This window comes from Uloborus diversus, chromosome 5 (genome assembly GCF_026930045.1).
Source record: "Uloborus diversus isolate 005 chromosome 5, Udiv.v.3.1, whole genome shotgun sequence".
Lineage (NCBI taxonomy): Eukaryota > Metazoa > Arthropoda > Arachnida > Araneae > Uloboridae > Uloborus > Uloborus diversus.
Window position 1 is genome coordinate 167,662,212 of NC_072735.1, and position 17,537 is coordinate 167,679,748.

The window sequence follows — 17,537 nt, forward strand, 5'->3', positions numbered from 1 at the left end:
CACTGTCCCCACTTTTCTCCTAAGGGCCGATCCAGCTTTTGGTTTTGGAGGGGACCATTTCCGGAAGGGGGTTCATGGTTCATATGTCATTTTTGCATATTAAGTTATGGTCTGAACCAATTATTTTGAAATATAATTCTCCAGAAACGCAGCTTTAATTTCTCTTTTGGTCACTTAAAAGGGGCTATGATTATATGACGCCCTTTAACCCTCTCTGGATCTGTGATTATTCTTCCATTAATTCGATGCTCAATTTTCAATTTTGATCATTTGTTACCGATTGTTTTCTGTCTGTAAAATTTGTTTTTTGATTTTTTAAATCCCCATATATATATATATATATATATAATAGCGAATGATCGAGTAACGCTGACGTCATCAACAAAGAAACTCGCGCCACGGCATGATAATTTGATAATATTTTTTGGCAATGTTTGTCATACAGGGAAAACTTCATTTTGACAGGACTGAACTGGATCTGGTAACTTAACTATTTTACGCTATCCACTGGAATTTAGGGTTAATCTACTGTGGTTAGGGTTAAAATTTCAACTATCAAAATATCATCACATAGGCCACTGATGCTTTCAAATGTAGAAGCAATGTTCACCCGTCATTCTTTGACGCTATTTTCTAGTTAATAAATAAAGTTAAAAATTGTAAATTACTCCCTAGAGATGATAAATTGAACTAAGTTCAATTAACTAAGAACCAAACGTATTTATTGACGGGCGTCCTTACTGAATATTGGTCAATGAAAGGGGTCAGCTGGCCATAATTTTGGGACGCTTTGCTCTGGTTTAATTACTGCAAAAAATCTTAAAATTCGTTTGATACCGGCTGTGAAATATAGTTTTTATTCAGAATATGGTTCACCAGAGGCGTACCTAGCATGAGTGACACCCGGAGCGGTAATTTGTGGTGTGATCACCCTCCCTCCCCCCCCCCGCACAGACGCAAAAGAAAAAAAAAAGTGTAAAAAAGAAATTCATGCATTTCAGAAATAACTACACTTGTGTTACAACGAAATTTTGAGCTCACTAATGTACAAAAGGCATATAAAAATGGTGAGTCCGGGGGTTTATCCCCTGGAAAATTTTCAAATTTGTAGTCTTAAAAATGCATTTTTGCTTCATATTTTTCAAACATTTAGGGTGTCACCCTCCAGACAAGTGACACCCAGGGCAGACCGCCCCCTCCCCCCCACCCCGTAAAGACGCCACTGCCTTAACGTTAACAATTTTAAATGTATGTAAATATACAATTGTGCTCCTCATCTGAATCTTAGAACAATTATTTTTTTCAGCTCCTTCCTACTTTCCATTCCACAAAGTCCTTGAGTTAAGTAATTGATTCTTTAGAACAGCCGCTTTCAACCTGTGAACGTGCACCTTTTAAGGCACGTATCAGATTATCGGGTTAATCATCACAGTTAAAAATAAAGCACCAGTTTCCGCAACCGCAACTTCCTATCTGCATAATTAGCTGATAGAATTAAAATCGCAACCCCACTTCTGGGTCAAGGATTTATTCACATCCTGGTTCCTCTTCAACATCAACCATTTCGGTAGAAAAGATTTTATTCATTCTTATTTACCTTTTATTATTAGCTAGCGGTACCCGCACGGCTTTGCCCATAGCAAAAAAATAAGAGATCATTTGGTTCGCCTGTGTATTTACAAATAATGGATGGTGAATTTCTCCCCAATTGCTATGCTCATTTGCTCGCCCATGTTACGGTTCCACGTTGGTAATTTATTCATCCCCGTTATGATAATTTGCTCGGTAAAATGTTCTTACAATTGAAATAGAAAAAGAACGAAATCGAAATTTCGAAAAATCGCTTCGAGGTGCACACTCCCATGCTCCAAACTAATTTTGTGCCAAACTTCATGAAAATCGGCCGAACAGTCTTGATGCTATGCGCGCAACAGACATCCAGATATTCAGAGAGACAGCATTTCAGCTTTATTATTAGTAAAGATAAAGAAGAGAAGACACACACATCATCAGTATTTCAGAGATACGTGATACTGATTTAATTTCTTAATGAATTAAAAATTAAGTATCAAGTTAGCTTTTTTTTTTTTTTTTTTTTTTTTTCATTTTTGAGCAAAAAAGATTGTTTGTGAATTTCTCTTAGCCGTGGTTTGATGTTTCTCCTTCCATTGGTTGATGGCGCGTCACGTGATCCATTGCTTGAATGGGAAGAGTGGACATTATGTCTGGCAATATTGTTTTGCAGTTGGTAGATAGCGAGTCACACGATTGATTTTTCTATGCATTAGTTCACTTATTTGTTTTTACGGAAGATAAATCTCATTGTACCTTATTATTATTTCTTTTTTATTATTTTCAAGGGTTTTTTAAGAGTGTGCAGTTTAGAAATTTTAAGTGGAGTCATTTGTGCATATTTCAAGTAAGCTAAAGATGTGATTCCGTTTGTCTTTTGGGAGCTTTATTTTACTTTAATTTTACTCACTTCATTCCTATTGTTTCAGAAAATGCTTCATGAAAAATAACTGCAATATAGATTTCGGAGGTATAGATGTAAAGACATCAGTTGAGGTTCATGATTGAAAGCAAAACATAAGAGCAACTGGTGTAGAATGTTTATGATAGAAAAAGCAAATTTTACTTTCTTTTGCAAACACATAAAAAACGTTTTCCCTCCTTTTTCACATTTTGATAGCAATCCCCCCCCCCCCCCCCCCGTTTTTTAGTGACCAATTTTTTTAAAGATTAATTATGAAAATATTTCTAACACATTCGAAGCAACTGAACTTCTACAGAATGTCAAATCAGTTAGTAAGTCGAGAGAAAGCCCAAAAGCAGTCTAGGGTTTTCTCTAGTAATCCCACCTCAAAGACCAACTACGAAAATTTTCCAACACCAAGACGTGATTTCATTTCAAAATGGGGAAAAACTACTCTTCTAGAATTCCCTACGTCATATAAAAAAATAAAAAAAAAAATCCCTCCTAACTTTGTTCAAATCTCTACAAAGTAGAAACAAGACAACGAAGGGAGTAAAATATCTTGATTCGTGTCCTTTGATTAAATGCGGTTCAACGGATTCACTCTAAAGTGATATGAAGTCCCCGCTCTTTGAGAAAAAGCGGAGAGTTAAGTTCTAGAGCTTAGTCTCATAATCCAATAAGGGAAAAAAATATGGCAATGTTGCTGCCAAAAGCGGAGTTAAAAAAAAAGTTCTTTTTTATCATTTTTCATTATGTTTGGGTGGCAACGGAACATAAAAGGACAAGGAGGGTTGGAAAGTAATATTTGTAGGCCCCCTGGTGCGTTATTGCGGTTTTGCAAGACCCCCCTGGCGACAAAATTCGAAGCTTTTTCTGGCATCTACTCGGCGGTGAGCTACTCACTTATTGTTGCTCTTTAGGTCGAACTGGGATGTGGTCTGGAGGGGTGGAGAGGAATAAAGAAAGGGAATATGAATGGTGTCGAATGCGTTCTATTTGGTTTTCAGAGAGAAATGGAACTGTGTTTGGTTACCTGCCATTGAATCAAGAAAGAAAACGTGATTCACGGCTCTAAAGAAATAAGATTTATAAACGGGGAATTGTGTGATAAGTGAGAGTTTCTGTGGTTTATTAAATAAGAAAATTCTTCCATTACTTTTGTAAGAATGTACTTGGCTTTTGACTTGTCTTTGTGTCACAGACGTTCAGTAAATTTTTGGTGTAAGTTAATTACTGGTTTTGGTTGGGATTTTCTTGATCCATAAACTCGCTTCTTTTGCATAGAAAAAGCGGTCATTTTTATCCTGAAACATATGCAAATGAATTTTAGTTTTCATTTTCAGCACTAAAGTATATTTCTATTACTTAACTATTTATATATCAACTTATCGAGGGTTTGTTTTTTCAAATTAGTTTCGAAAAGTTAATACAGAGTAATACATTTTTTTTTCCCTCGAAGCTTACATTTCTTGCCTTCCAGTTTTTTAGAAGACATATATTCGCTGGCACAAGAGCAATATTCTGGACAAAAGTCTTTTTTCTCCAATTTAAAATTCAGTCTCCTTATCTCAAAGTTGTTTTAGAGATTTCAAATTTAAGTAAATGCAATTAATTCTATACAATTTTAAGCGAGCAGGTTTTTCAGACTTTCAAAATCTTCCCCGAATATTTTTTTTCTTTTGCATTATTCTAATCTTTTTTATTACTTAATTATTTGTGTCTCAATTTCTCTTGGCTTTTTTTTTTATTTAAATAGTTTTCGAAAAGTCAATGCACAGTAATGCAAAAGTGTTTTTTTGCTGTCTTGAAACTTTCTTTTGTCTCGAAGTTTTTGTAAAGTCTCATACCGACACAAGAGCAATTTAGGACAAAACCTTTTTCTCCAATTGAAAATCAGTGTCCTTATCTCGAAGTCGTTTTAGAGTTTTAAATTTTAAGTAAATGCAAATCAATACAATTTTAAACCAACAGGTTTTCAGACTTCCAAAATCTTCCACAAAACTCTTTTTCACTACATTCCAGTCCATTTTAAACTTTTAAATTTCTGAAAACGTCTAATGAATCTTAAATAACATGTTACAAAAACTGTTTGACATGCAGTACATTTTTTTGTTTGTTTTCTTGTTATTGTTACTCTTCGGAGATTACTGCTCGTAACTTAAGTTTGTCTGAATAAATATAGAGAGTTTTTTTTCTGACTTTTATTGCACTTCTATAAGGTGCAATTTATTACGTACGGCAATTTATTACGTTAGGCAAAATTTAACGATACATTTTATTGAAATATATCTTAAAATACAATATGAATCTTCTCGACTTCTGAACATTTTTGCTGCGTCAATGATTCTAGAATATCGAAATAGACAGAGAGAGATAGAGGTAAAAGTGTCTTACAAAAACACGAAGTTAGTCTATCTATTAAAGTGAAAGTGTTTTTTTTTTTTTTTTTTTGAAGTGATAACTTCTTATGGGAAGGTAATCCGATTTGTGACATAACGCGCGTAACGGCGAAACTATCGTCTGGCATTCCTTTCGTTTGCGCATACGACAGAAGCGCTCATGGTCGGGGAAATTTTGTTTATTTAGTCTTTGGGTCAGCTTTAAGCGTTAAGTGATAGCAGAAAAAGTAATGAAACTAACAGAAGATGGATGATCGTCGCAACATGACGCAATCTCCTAACGAAAGGTGAATTTAATAATACAATATAACACCAATAACATTGTAAACAATATACATTCAAAACAGCATTTTATCCTTAAATTTATTTTCGAAACAAAAACACTTTTGCTATTAATTAATGCTAAAAATATCTCGCTTCATTTAGGGTTTTGAACTGTGATAAAGTGTACATATTTTAAACAAACTTCATCCCCGCAGACTCCGTAACACGGGGGTTGGGGACGGCCGAGAAAACAAAAATAATAAATAAGTATTTAATTTGTTCATCGCAGAGTAAAATCTAAAATGTTTCGTACGTTTGAGTGTTTTTTCTGATGAACGAAATATTTAGAAACGATGCGTCATTTAATCTATTGTTTTTGCGCCAACATCAAAACTTATGTTTAAAAGTAGTCTGAATGGTGATCAAAGAATAAAATTATTTTTCATTTAAATCAATTTCGAAGTCTGTTCTTTTTTTTTTTTTCAAAATTTTTTTAATAAAAATCTAACCAGCACACAAGAGCACCTCTCTCTCTCTCTCTCTCTCTCTCTCTCTCTCTCTTACGTATTCAAACGTTCAATATGTATTTACAAATCATTATTTTAGAGCTATTCAAATGGAAGTCGCTGTAGATGTGCATCAACATCAGCAACAGACGCAACAACACTCGCAACGAAGCATACAATCAACCCAAACACGATCTTCAAATGCTGAACGCCAAAAAAAAAAGCCGACAAAATGAATGCCGTTCAACTACAGCAAAAACAACATGATGTTCAAATAAATAAACGCCAACATTATTATTGCCAACATATATATATCTCCAAACAAAAGTATTTCAAGTATTATTCAATTTTTTCATAAACAGCTTTTAAATTATACACAAGAAGGTTCCGCTTTAGTTAATGAAGATTATTATACAATTCCTTTAATTTTAACCGGAGATTTTAATGCTAATTTTGCTTCTGATAGAGCTAAAAATTTAGTGCCGTTTCTACAATCCAAATTACATTAAAAAAATGATTAATAAGCCAGAAGAAGCCACTACAAGTCACGGAACTGTACTTGATGCAATTTTTGCAAGAGTTTTAGATAACATACAATGCAAAAATGTCGTTGCTTATTATAGCTACCATAAGTCAATTAATAAATAATAAATTGTCCTCAAACTATTTATTGAAAATATGAATTTTATTTTGTAACAAATGAACTAAACCTCTTCTTAAATTTATTTTGTTTTCCTCACAGTGAGGTTCTGTATGCCCAAACAGTTATTACATAACTAAGTTCAGCAATGGTATACTTTAAATATTACCATCAAGACGTAAATTTTTCCTTCAAGAGGAACATTTGTCTTTAAAAATCTGTACTTTTTTTTTTTCATAAATTCATCTTTTATCAAAAGTTAATTGTAACTTGTTTGAAAGTAATTTGAAAAAACTTACACCACTGTCGTTCTAAGAATTATGATGGATTTATTGAAAGAAAGTTAACTAAGTGTAAAAACTTATAAATTTAAAATCACCACACAATTCTGGCTGCGGGTCCAATCAATGGCATGGAAATTGACTTATACCCCGATCGTTCTCATCATCAGAGGTTAGTACATAAATTGTGTGCGCTCCTATGGGACACTACATTTTAGTAAGTGAATGTAGAGCAAAGTGAAATAATTAAGATAACTTAATTTTTCGAAATGAAAAATTTGGAAATTTGATCTGAAAATTATGGTACATAAAAAAAGAAGAATATATTTCATAATATAATTTGCATTGAAACATTATTTCTTACTTTTGCCAGTAAATTTGTACCTCCAAAAATAAGGTGGAAAATTTTCACTTCTTTTTTTTATGGGGCAAAGTGAAAAATAACACATTTTTATGGTGAAATATTTCCTGTTCGATTATTAAAGATATTTTTGATCAAATAAATGATGAAATAAAAGAATGAATGAATAAATGTAGAGAAAATGAAACAGTAACCGAATAAATAAATAAGTTAACAAATGAGAAAACTTAAATAATTTAATAAAATTGTAAATGAATGAATAAATAAGGGAATTAGTAAACGAAGAAAAGTAAATGAGATAATTAATAAATTAATACGTAATTGATTTGATAAAAGATGGAATAAGTAAATGAAATTAACTATTTCCCTTTGCCCTATCCATTTTGCTCCGCATGCACTTGATTATCTGTACAAAGCATTTAAAATACAAATAAGCTTAAAATTAAACAAATGAATACTGCACTGAATATTAGTACAGTGAAACCTGTGTAAGTTGACCACTTGCGGTGCAGTACTTTGGTGGTCAACTTAGACAGGTGGTCAACTTATAAAGGGTGGTAATGATTTTTTTTTTTTTTTTTTTTGTCATTTTCTTGCACCATGGACCATGTATTCATTTCTGGAATCATTGCCACTTACTCTTTCTGTTTAAGTCACTTTTACTGTTAAACATTACTTTGAAACAATAATTAAAAAAGTTATTCAAATATTTTTGCTTTTTTTCCTCGTTTTTTACTAAATTAGACATAGTAGTTTTAGAAATTCCGTATGTGTCAGCTAATTTTCGCCAACTTTCTTCCTTTTGATATAATTTTAATATTTCATACTTTTTATCAATCTCAAGTTCAACTAACTTTCTTTTTGAAACCATTTTATGTAAAACTTTTACACAAAGAGCAACAAGCTGGACTCTCCTAGTTCATAAAGGCAGTTGAAAATGAAAATATCCTATCTCTTAATCCCTTGCACCAGAAATAAGAAACTTTTCTCTTTAGCACAATTCCAGTGTTGCCTCAAAATATTGCTACTGGAAGAAAAGACTTAGTACTTTTTCTATTGACACCAGTTTTTTACTTTCATTGAACAGAGAGTACAAAAAGCAATCTCAAATAGAACAACAAAAGAAAAACAAGTTCAGATAATTAGGAGCAGCATAAGCTTTATACTGTTGTTTTATTTAGTTGGTAAAATGCTGGTCTAAAGCATCAAAATTATTCTTGGAAAGCTATAAAAAATAATAATAATAAAAGAAAATAATTTGCTTGATTAAGTTAAAAAAAAAAAAAAAAAACCCTAGTGGTCAACTTACAAAGGGTTTTTTACAATACTCCGAACCAAATTTGGTGTACATTAGTGGTCAAGATAGACAGGTGGTCAAGATAGAGAGGTGGTCAAGTTACAGAGGTTTTCCTTCATTATATAAGATAGGTCCAATTCCGTTCCCGACAAAAGCGGTCAACATAGACAGGTGGTCAACTTACAAAGGTGGTCAACTTTACAGGTTTTACTGTAGGTCTAAATTAATACTTAAAATGTTAATCACAAGAGTTTTATCATTTAATAATAACAAAAATATTTTTTGACTTACAACAAAATATTACAAAACGAGTATCAATTTTTGAAAATTGTCTGTATTCTCATATTCTTTGGTTTTCAGAGGCATTTTTTTCTCGACTGGAATAGAGTACATGTGTTACTATACATAGGTAAACTATTACTATATAGGTAGCACTAAAAGCAGAATAAATATTTCACCATTTCACTTTGCCCCACATTCCCTTACTTATTTTGTGCAAATACTACAGCTTTACAAAGCTTTCTTCGATTCAAGTCAAGTATGGACGCATTAGATAAATCCTGGACTCTCTTTAAAAGCATTTTTGATAGGTTTTTTTTTTTTTTAATACATACTTGTTCAAAATTGTTATTAAAATCGAGCGTACAAACTTGCAGTATTCAGAGCAGAATAGCGATAAATATTCACTGTTCTCTCTTATTATGCTCAAGACATTTATGTTAAAACAGTAGAGAAGTCCATTTATTATTATTATTAATATTATTACATATTACTATTATTATTATTATTTTACTAGAAAATCGTCCGTCGAGATACGATGGGGGAATATTGCTTCTACATTTGAATGAAGCAGTTGTCTGTTTTGGAGATATTTTAATAGTTGAAATTTTTATCCTATTTCCTGTGGATCAACCGTAAACTCCAGCAGATAGCGTTCATTGTTGACCACTTTTTCGTTTCTTCTTTCCATTCAAATGAAACAGTTTTCCCAGTAAAACAGTTAAGTTACCGGATTCAGTTTAGCCTTGTCACAATAAAGCCTTTCCCTGCATTTTAAACATTACCAAAACATATTATCAAATTATCATGCCGTGGCGAGAGTTTCAGTGTTGATGACGTCACTGTTACTCGATCATTGTCTATTATATATATGAGGATAAGAATAAATAACAGGCAATAAAAAAAGTTGTTTTAATTCTAAAGACTATTTCTGCAAGCTTGGTTAACACTACAAAGGCTGAATTAAAATAAGAATATGTTTTTTTGATTACAACACTCACAAAAGTTAGTCAACCTTAATATCTTTATATTTGTTTTTTCAAAAGCAGCAAATAAAATTTAAATAAAAAACTGAGACAAGAAAGAGGCAGTATACAGCTTTGTGCGAATAGCCCTTACTATGCACACTATGCAGCCTATATTCCTTTGATCAATTTTTAATTTAAATTATTTTATTTGCTGCTAATAAGATTAATTACAATGTTTTTGAGTGTTGTAACAAATAAATCATAATTTTATTTCATACCTCTTGGTGCGAATCAAGCTTATGGAAATAGTCAGGATGGTAAAAACCTTTTGTGTATACATATTTAACGTTAGCAATGAAATAAAAACTTGAAAGTAACGACAATAAAATCTGTTTATTAAACCAATCCACGTATCAAAACAGTCATCAAACGTTTGCTTTATTTTAGGTATTCTTTATTCATTGAATGATATGAAGCGATGAGCTGCATTAGTAATGCCAAGAGGAAACTCGTTCTTTACATGAACAATTAACCTTGCATTACATAACCGTGAGAACATGAAAAAATAAATTAATTATTTCCGACTCTATTTTCATATTCAGTGTTCACACAGTATTTTTCAGCTTTTATTCAATCGCAGAACAACTACTTTCGCCCTTGAAAAGGTATTTATTTCCTCTGATATTCTTTTTACTTTCCTTTTTTAATGAAGTTGCTCTTTGTTTCTTTAACTACTAAAGCTTTATTTTATTTATTGCAGAACAAAAGGTCTATGCCACAAAAGTAATAGTATCAATAACTGTACTCTTACATTAGAAAAGTGTTGAGTAATGAAATGTTCCGAACTAATTTCATGGGAATACAAATAGCAATGGGGATCAGCGATTTGATTGTCTTAGATCTGTGACTTGTTTTCGACTAACTCATGGCCTCTGTTTCCAAAAATAATTTCATCTTTGGTCTGTCACGTCAATTTTTTAAGTTACGTTATGCTCAAAGTGACCGATTCGTAAAATATAAGACGTTTTTGAAAAATATAGGCAAAAAAGTTTTTTGTATGCAAGCAACAATTACATATATATTTTCCTTATACATTGCATGCACAATCCAAATGGGAAAAGGAAAAAAAACTATTTTGTGTGACTGATGAACTCGGAATTACCGCAAATTCCTTACTGAAAATTTAACTTTTCGCCGTGACAATGAACTGAATTGAAATTAGTCAAAAATAGTAGGACAAATATTTTCGAAAATAAACACTTTATTTCTACTTAAAAAGAATGTCATCCAAAGACGTATCGATGGGGGAAGCCGAAGGGACCCAGAACCATACCGAAATAAATTTAAAAGTATACTCATTGTGAATAAGGAATTCAATGTACCGAAATTTGAAAAGTTCTCAGATTTGGCTTGGACTCCTCCCGAAGATTTCAGTCAAAGGAGAGCAACAACACCGTTAGAAGTTAAAGCGCAATAACTGCATTTTTTTTTGGTCATCTCTTGTACTTAAGCTGAATAGTAACTTAAGTACAAGAGATGAGCTTAAGTAAAAGTAGTTTGCTTATTTGATTTCCGATGAAACTAAAGCACGAAAAAAAAAGTCTAATTTCAAGTTTTTCTTATAAATTGTATGGAATCCGAAACGCGTTTCTTCAAATATCTCAAAATTTCATTTCTGTGGATGCTGCGCTTTACATCATCATGACAGAGTAGAGCTTCCTGTGATACCCACCCTCACGAAAAATAGCCACAGTCACATAACCCACCTCGTTTCAAAAAAGTTTTTAAAAGGTGGTGAATAATTTTAAAGCGTTTTTAAAACGCTTTAAACGTTGCGTGTGCTACCTGGGCAGGTACAAAAGAAAAACATGTCGCGGTAGAAGAGAACTAGCTACAATTTTAAAATCAGAATGAATATTTCACTCTAAATCAGCTCAGAAATCTAACTGAGCAGACATTTTGTAACAGGTTACTCTCCTGCTTAAAATGTAACCCTATTGTTTGAGTTCAATTTTGGGGCAGGCTCACCTTAATAATTTCTTTTATGTTTCATCTTGAATAAATAAATATGCTTTGATTTTTCCCAGCGTGAATCTTTTATTTATCTTAAAAGGACCACGCACTACTCCGCCATCTCGCAAACGCACGGAAGAGACACAATCAGTAAGGGTAACTTTGAATCTCTGCACCACTTCATGTTATAGTTTTCATTAATCTGCATGTGTAAAAATAGATGAGTGTGGGGTGTGGGTAATCGTGTATGTTCCTTATACACATTCAGTTTACGTCAGATCTTTGCCAGACTTGGGGGCAGAGGTCCTTTGATGCCAAATTCCAAGAGTCGGAGACTGTCGTCTTCCCTCCAACTCCTCAGCGCTGCTTAAAATAAGAGAAGTTGTGGCCCAAAGTTTCTTTGGACCCAAAGTAAGATTGGGCTTTTTATAAGATTTTTTCCAAAACTTTGTGCCCAGAGTGACTACTTTTTCCTTTTGGGCTTCCCTCATGGGGTTACATTGTTGTTCCCTAACATTTAACGTGTGAGCATAGCGCAGTATTAAGAGTTAATGATATAGAAAAGTGTAAACCCTCTTTTTGTTTTTTTTTTTTTTTTTTTTGTTTTTTTTTTTCCAAATTAAGTTTCAAGGAGGAATAATGCTGCTATACAACCACAAAGAACCCAATATCGCTTTTCGGTGCCTCTCTCCGGCTCCATACGGTTCCCTGATTGGCTACTCAGCTTTCACGTGCACGTGCGTGAATAAAAGTTTCCGTGTAGCTACAAAACGAAAGGTGAAGTCTAGTGGAAGACTATCGAGTCGGGGCGGGAACACGATACCGATAAGCAAACTAGAAACAACATTCATAATGCACAATGTAATCATAATAGAGGCATATACCCAAACAATGGTTTGCAAAACTTTGGGTGCAGGAAAATATGTTCATCTCGCACCCGAAACCACTGTTATTAAAAGTGGCGTGACGAACATCGTTGGTTGCATTCGGAAAATGGTGTGTATCTGGACACTGTACAAATATCGTACCACACGCAAGTTGACACGGATATTTCTACCAGCACAAACTTCTGAAGTGGCGAATTCGCGCCTATTTCTTGCTACAACTTGCCAGGAACGTGGTTAATGTCCCTGTGCACATAAATTGCTAATGTCTTTATTATTTTCGTATGCAAAGTTTCGCCAGTCGGAGTTCGGTTACAAGAACAACAATTTGAACTTTGGTTGATCAGGTTTTTCCCGATAATGGCCGTGGAGATGGAGTAAATGGATGCAGTTAAATCGATGGCTTTTGTTTTGCAGCTGTACAAATTGCTTCCAATCCAATCAGGAGATACGTTCCTGTCACCACCTTTTTTTCCTATTTTTATGAGTTCCTTAAAATACTAATAAATCTGAGGCTATAAATTGGAATGTCCTGTTCTCAAAACTTTGTGCCATGTAATCTGAAAAATAAATGAATTTTAAATGAATCTGTCTGGCATTCAAACTGAAACATTAAACTGGTTAATTTTTGAAGTACATCAAACAAAGGCTTGGAACTTTGATAATATTGCATTACTAATGGATTTTAACGAAAGACGAAATCAGGCATTTGTAAAAACTTTTTCAACTACCCAATTGAAATAATTTAAGTATGTATGTGTTGCAAAATTAATTGTACAAGAAATTTTACTTATTAGTTAATGACGCCTTTAGATATTCATTATTTTAAGCTTAAATTTTTTTGAAACGTTGATGTTATTCGGATAGTTTGTTAAGAAAACTGCATAACAGGTACCCCCCCCCCCCCCCATAGCTTACAGCTTTGAGGGCCATGGGACATTTGTGTCTACTAATTTCAAAATTTATTTTCAAGTAAAAATTTATAGCCATCAGGATCTTCATATTGGCAAAAAAAAAAAAAAAATATATACATATATATATATATATATTGTGTAAAAAATGCATAGTAATTTTATCTCGGTGAACAGCGCAAATATTTTGAACACATCTTCACATAGAATTTATATACTGCCTGGCTTCTACTTTTATAGGAATATTCAACGGAAAACGGTCATTTTGCCCCGCACGTTATGCCTCATATACATGTATTTCATTAAACAGAATAGTTCAAAAAGAAAATCAAGAAGAACAATTTTTTTTCTGCTTAACAAATTACAAACTTATGTGTGATTTCTTAAGCAAAAATTTCGTCATTATACCTTTAAAATTATTTCTTTTTAAGGAATTATATGAACCGCGTCACGTGCGGGACAAAGGGCTGAATTTTTCGTGGAATGGCCCTATAATAAAATTACTTTTTAGAGATTAAACTTAGGTAGAACCATTAATTCTCCATATATTTTTGAGTTAAACAATAAACTAATCAAATTTTAAAAAACATTGTAGTTTGGCACAATGGGTACTGCACTTCTTACTGTGTCTCTTATGTACTGTATACTGTTAAAACTGTGGGTTTCATAAGTCACCTTTTTGGGTGAAACTTTGTAGCAGCACCTTGTATATGTGCGTGCGTATGCAATTCGCATAAATTAAAAAATAGTTGACAGAGAACGTTAAAATTGTTTAGTATTTTATTGTCCATTTGCCTTTTTCAAATTATCCTGTTGGCTAAAATTCTAAATAGTTTTAGAAGTTTTAACATGGTTCAGTTAATCTATCTGACTTTTACTTGGGATTTAATTTCAAAAGCCATGGCCGTCATGTGAAGTCTGTTGGCCCTCTTCCCATAATTTCGTAACATTAACTAATGAAGTACATAAAAGCAACAGACGTACAAAATACATCTCAAAAGCGCACTTGAATCTATCCAGAGGTCGATACAGATTGTCAATTAGGAGGAATCATGCCAAGGAATGCAGTTTTGAGCACGAAAAATTACTGAAACTATTTGGTACCAATAAAAAGCACCAAATCAGTCAGGAATAAGGTTCCTAATAGGGTATAAACGTCACTTATGTCATTAGCAATAAATGTAAGTAATATTTCAAACATTTACTCCTAAAAATAATTAATGAATTGAAAAAGTTACTGCAACCGTTTACATTCACAAAGTATTTGAACAAAATTTGGAGTGATATTACTGTGGACGGTTAAGCGGAGGGGGGGGGGGGATGACCCCCTTGAATCTTCCCTTGTATTCGTCCCTGAATTTATGAAGAACCAATAATTACAACTTACAATTTCTGGTTACGTTATATTTAAAGCATAAAATTATGAACCTTTACCAATGTGTTAAAAAACACGCAAGGCTACTCGCGAAGTTGCAGCTCGATATTTCAGTTTTGTGCACATACATTTTCGAGTTTAGCCATTCCGATGACAATAATATCATGGAAAAATCGATTCAACTCGTCTGCGTATCAGGTATCATTACTGCACATGCCTAATCTGGGTAATCCTGTGCAAACGTTCCTCCGTTTCCCACACCTGCATGCAAGCTAATTGGCAGTTTCTCCAACCTTCCCGTCTTGAAGATGATTTAGTACTTCGCCCATTCTGAAAATCAATGATTATTCGATTGGATAAATAGACATAGTTCATCAAGTTACTCCTTGGTGTAATTCGGAGGTTATGAAGAGGGCCCCTTTTGTAAGAGATCATGTTCGAAAACAAAAAGAACCTCTGATTATGCCCCTCCCGTTTTATGCTTTCTTTGTGCATGCAGAAAAGAACCATCGATGTTAGACGGCATTTATAAGCTCAGAATTTGATCTATCGAATGTACAGTAAAATTTGTTATAAAAAATAATAGTTTAAAAAAACTAAAAAAAACACGCTTTCGTAGCAAAATGAACTAAAAAGTGAAAAATAATCTTTGGATGATAGTAGTTGACCAATCACTTAATTTTAATGTAATACAAAAAAGCGTGGGGTGCTGTCTATTTACATTTTTGCTTTGACAACAAATGGAAGAAATTCAAGACAACTGATAAGAAGCCCCCACGCTTTTTGTATTACATTAAAATTAAGTGATTGGTCAACTACTATCATCCAAAGATTATTTTTCACTTTTTAATTCATTTTGCTACGAAAGCGTGTTTTTTTAGTTTTTAAACTATTATTTTAATTTTTCTGTTTTTTAGTCTTATGTTGGATAATTATCAGGCGACGAAATTATTTATAAAACGAGTGCGAGGTAATAGCTTAAATTAAGACAAAGACACCCTGATGGGAAGCTACTGTGAGTCATCGATGTATGTTTGCGGAAATCATATTAATATTACTTTGAAAATTTGAGATGCATTTGAATGAAAGTTTTGTTCAACAATGGTCTGATCAGCAATGAATTTCGAATTGAAGGCTCACCTAAATTTTGGCATGAAATTAGTTAAAAACAATTATATTTCATGTTCTAATTACCTTGGAACATTGGAACAAATTTTGTGTGAGGCAGAAAAATTAAAAGTTTTTGTAGCCATTCCATTTCAGATCAGGCAGGGTCTGTCACATGACCATCACCGATTTTTTTGAAAAAATTACAGTAGTTACAACTAAGAGACATATGAAATATCCCAAAAGGATTTTGCAAGAAAAATTTTTTTTCTTCAGTTACAGCCTATTAAAATTCTGCACAAAATCCGCCATTTTGGAAAAAACCGGCAAAACACTCCATTTGAAATGGACACTATTTCAAAAGTATTTAACCTATTCGAATAATTCTTTTTTCTAGAAATAAATAAGGACCTTTTTGAAAGTTTAGTTAGATTTTTTGATAAAGAAAAAAATTCATTTTTGCCGCGAAAAAACTGCATTTTTACCGATTTCATGATTTTTTTTCTCCATGAAAAAAAAGTTTTTTTTACTAAACGGAGATGGCAGTCTAAAGCCCTTATATGATAGTTTCATAACATATTTTATTAGAATCCTTGGATGCATACAGCCTCGGAAATAAAATTTGAAATTTTGAAAATTTTCAAAAATTAGCGATTTTTGAAGTGATTTTACTCAAAAAATCCATTTTTTAAAAATCTAAAAATTGGCTCATTTGAACCCCATATAATGCTTAACTAGTGGATAGACACCGCATCCAGTATTTTTTCCGTTAAAATGTTTTATGATTTTTTGAAAGTGACCTTATCGCCCATGGCATGCATGTAAAATAAAAATTTCTAATAATTTCAGTCACTGAAAATCTGATCATATTAATGGATTAATGCCTAATAGCTACAATTATGGTGCACTTTATCAGCAACAAATAAAATTTTACTGACTTTTAATAATATAGCAATATCAAACCGCTTTTGATGATAATTCAGTGGCTCCCAAAAGCGTTCGTACACCTTGAAATTTTGAAGTAAAACCAAAATAACGCAAAACTGAATTCGAATATGAAGTCCAATTTTTTTTTCACATCATTCCTATGACATTCTGAATAAAACCCAGCAGTTTTTTTTTTTTTTTCAAAATATCTGATGACTCAGTCAATTCGCCTTTTTGTATTTCGTTATATAAATATATTTTTCTGTTGATCAGCGCCTAATTGTTATGGGAGCTGAGCTCCCATACTTCCTTATTTGTTTTACTCGAATTTTTGTATTTTTGACCGAATTCAGGCCACTTAAGCATTAAAACAAGTTCTGAAGACTATAGGGATCCTGCACTTTTGTTAGAAATTGGATCCCTGGCTATAATAGTCACCTTTAGTGAGATCTGTTTGGTTACCTCAACTTACAACCATGTTCAATTGATTACTTCTCTCATAAAACAGGTGGGCTTTTTAAATTCTTAAACTACAAGTGAGTTTTACGGTTTGAATTTAATATAAATATTCTTACGTATAAAAGTAATCATACGAGGTAGGATTCAAAAATTATGTGACAACATTCGCCAATGACAACCAAAGCACGAAATTAAAATTAATCGTTTTAAATGCATTGTATTGTTCTTCTCTTTGATGATTTTCCCTGTCGTGTAATTGAGTTGAAGAGAATGACTATTGAAAGAGAAAAAATATGATTTGTTGCTGCATATGAAAGTAACGGTGAATGCATAGCTTTAGAGACGAAATAAACTAATATTTATTTAAAAAAAAGGAAAGATTTTAAC